The sequence below is a fragment of the Mustela erminea genome, chromosome 9 (genome assembly GCF_009829155.1).
Source record: "Mustela erminea isolate mMusErm1 chromosome 9, mMusErm1.Pri, whole genome shotgun sequence".
Classification (NCBI taxonomy): domain Eukaryota; kingdom Metazoa; phylum Chordata; class Mammalia; order Carnivora; family Mustelidae; genus Mustela; species Mustela erminea.
In genome coordinates this window covers 103973643-103977291 of record NC_045622.1, presented here as the reverse complement: position 1 = coordinate 103977291, position 3649 = coordinate 103973643, and positions in this window count along the sequence as shown.

The following is a 3649-nucleotide window of genomic DNA, read 5'->3' as shown; positions in this document are numbered from 1 at the left end:
CTCATGGTCCAATATAGCTGCAGGAGTTCCAGGCATCACATCTGAAATTGAAGCAACAGTTGAGAAGGTGGGGAAGGCAAGAGGAGTCACCTCTCAGCTGACTCAGCTCCTTTAAAGCAGACTTCCAAGTAACTCTTCTCAATCCTTCTGCTTATATCACAAAGTCACTTATTTATTTATTTATTTATTTATTTAAGCAGTTTCCACGCCCAGTGGGATCCCAACACAGTGCTTGAACTCTCGATCCTGAGATCAAGACCTGAGCTGAGATCAAGAGTCAGATGCTTAATCAGCTGAGGCATCCAGGCGCCCCTAGTTACCCAGTCATAATCAACAACGAAGGAGTTTGGGAAACGCAGGTGTTTTGTTTTGTTTTTGGTTTTGTTTTTGTTTTTTTTAGCTACTGGGCACATTGCTATGAAATAAAATATACTCTAATTTTAAAGGAAAGCCAGAGAGTGGATAACTTTGTTGGCAGCTACCAGCCCCTGCCTCAGTGGCACAATTCCCTTCTGGCTCGTGCAGGCAGAAGTGCTGAGTGCAGAGGTGACGTGGGGGGTGGGCACCCAGTGGGAAACCAGCCAGACCAACCTGACATGCAAGTCCAGAAAAAAAATAACATGCAGTCTTCACTGAAGATCTCTTGAAGACCGAAGTGGGGGTCATGTGTACCACATGGTGAAACTTCTTTTAAAAACTGCTTTTCCATCCAGTTCCCAATCCCTCACTCCCCAATACCTCAGCTTCTCAAATATCTTCTTTGTTACACCTCGACTCTGACCTGTCCAGCTCTCCTCACTTCCTCTGACATGACTTCTCCAACCAATAAGTGGGCATAACAAGATCCAGTGCTGAGGAGCTAACCAGCCAACCAACCAACCAACCAACCAAACAAACAATCACTTTGTAGAAGAGGTTAGAGAGGAAACAATGACTATTTCAACTTTGCTGAGATATTTGGGGGAGCAGAGAGCTCCTGTGTCCTCTCAAATTCCAGCCAAGAATGTGACTTCCCTGAGGCTGGAGATGGTGTCTGTGCACCTTTCTGTCTGTAGTTCTTAGCAGTGAATGTATGGGGGTGAAAAAATGAGAGAAGAAGGAGCTGTCTTCTTTGCTCGCTCTCTCTCGCTCTGTGTGTGTGTGTGTCTTTTGCATCTGTCAGGCTGATTCTGAAATATGAATGAAGTGGGGGATAACTGAGGCACGATATAGGGGACAGAAGTGCCAGTGATAGGACACCAGGACCAAAGGCTAGAGCCATGGGCAGCTGAAAAGAGCCAGGAGTGGAAAAATGGGGGAAACACAGTAGGAAGAGCACCCTTTTCTGGTGCCACCGGCCTCGGATGACTTGAATTTCCTGCCACCTTTTCCTCCCTCCCTCCCTCCTTTGCCCTAATTTTCCATCTTTGGTTATTCAGAAGGGCCCACACCGCAAACCCAGATGACTTGGCAAAGTCCCGTTTGATGCGGAAAGTATGCAGCCGTGTGTCATTTCCCCTCGACACTCTGGGTGGAATCATTCTGTCTGTCCCCTTCACAAGTGGTTAGTGTCATTGTTTTAGGAATTTCTAGCATTTGCAGAAAATGGTGTATAAAATAGTTTCTGCCTGTCCTTCTGGAAGTCACTGTCCAGGGGGAATGAACGGTCAGTTACACAAAAATGTAGTAAATGCTAAGAAATGAAAAAGTGTGGGGTATCTGAAGAACAGACAAGAGGACACTTATCCATCCTTGGGGGCTTTCCAGAAATGGGTCTAACACCCAAAGGGCAGGAATGACAGGAATTCCCAAATAAGTGTGGCTTACGCAAGGTGGTTTACTTCCCTCTCCTGTGAGAGTCCGGAGGCGAGCACCCAGTGGGGTCACGATGCTCCATGGTGTCAGGGCTCAGGACTTTCCCTTATTTCACCTGCTAACACAGTGCCATGAGCGAAAGGATTGTTGAATATAGACTCAAGTTTATGAATATAAACTCAAGTTACTCCATCAGTAGTATTTTCTAATTTTTTTTTTTTTTTTAAGAGAGAGAGAGTGTACATGCACGTGCATGTGAGCGGGGGGCAGGGGGGAGGCACAAGGAGAAGGGAGAGAATCCCAAGCAGGCTCCTTGCTCAGCTTGCGGCAGGATGCAGGGCTAGATCTCACAACCCTGAGATCACCAACTGAGCTGAAATCAAGAGCTGGATGTTCAGTCGTCGGAGCCACCCAGGCACCCTGTGTTTTCTATTTTTTTTTTTTTTTTTTAAAGAGAGAGCACAAGCAGGGGGAGCAGCAGGCAGAGCAGGACCCTGGGATCATGACCTGAGCCGAAGGCAGACGCCCAATCAACTGAGCCACCCAGGTGTTCCTGTTACTTTTTTACCACCAAAGTAACATATGCTAAAGATTAACTATTATATAGCCCAAAAGGTTTATGATACAAAGTGAAGGTCATGTGCCCTGGTCCCCCCGCCCAACCAATCAAAAACAGTTTCAACCCACTTTCTGACAGCTGCTGTCAAGAGGAGCTGCTCTGACAGGTTCAAAGCTAGATGTTTGCAAAACCCAACCAGGATATCCCTCAAATAAACCAGTAGCTGAGACTGCCTTCCTCATGATCCTTCTGCTCTCTAGGGATGATCTCTGAGCAAAGTGTGATCATGTGGTCATTAATTCATAGGCTACCTGGCCGCCAGGAGAGGCAAGAAAGAAGAAGCTCTGCCCGACAGGCCTGGTGGTGATCACCAGAGCCAACCAGATCCATTCTCTCTAGAATTAGAAAGAGAAATTTTGAAACTACCTGCTGAAAGGAGTTTTGATGTCACACACACACAAAGAGCAGAGTCAAATGAGGAGGATGAAGCCTTGAATCCTGCTGTGCCCCCTGCTACCAATCCCCCTGGACTTTGTGGTTATGTGACCCAATCATTCCCAGTCTGCAGAAACTGGTTTGAGTTGGCTTTCCTTCACTAGCAATGTTGGTCTTAATTCAGTACCTAATAAGATTGCGAGTTTTGGGTGCTACGATTTCCTTGGTCTAAAGCTCTCCTCTTGGGATCCCACTTCTACAACACTGCTGTCGTGGACCCTCCTGAGCCAGGGGCGGGGATTCCCCTGGCTGTTCAGTACAGGCTGCCCAGGGAGGAGAGCGCTGACCGGCATCAGGCCCTTCTTCCCAGGTCATCAGTCTCGTGATTCCGGGCAAGGGAGGATGTATAAGGACGTCTGTCATGCACTCCCCACACGGAATGGACTCCAAGTGCCGTCTAGGGCCTCCGGAAACTACGCAGAGTTGTTCCGAGGAACCCACCAGCCAGTTCCAGACTGACAGGCACTGCTCTTAGCCAGGGAAGTGTACACAGACAGGTCCGTGGTTACTCCCGTGTTGGGGCCAAACGGTGTCAGGGCCACGGGCGTATGGTTGGCGTGAAGGATCCTCAGCCTGAGCTCAGACCACCTAGGGCGTTCCCCAGGTGCTGAGATTCCACTCATTTGTTCTCGGGCCCCTTTTGGTCCGCTCTGAGCAGTCTCCCCCAACGCCGAGCGGGATAAAACAACGCAACCCCTTGCTCGCCCGCCTGAGAAGCTGCGGGATGTTGGCGCAGGCGCACTCGCTTAGGGCGGTCGGTCTCCGCCCAATGGGCGGTGCCCCTCCCAGGGGCGGGGCGGA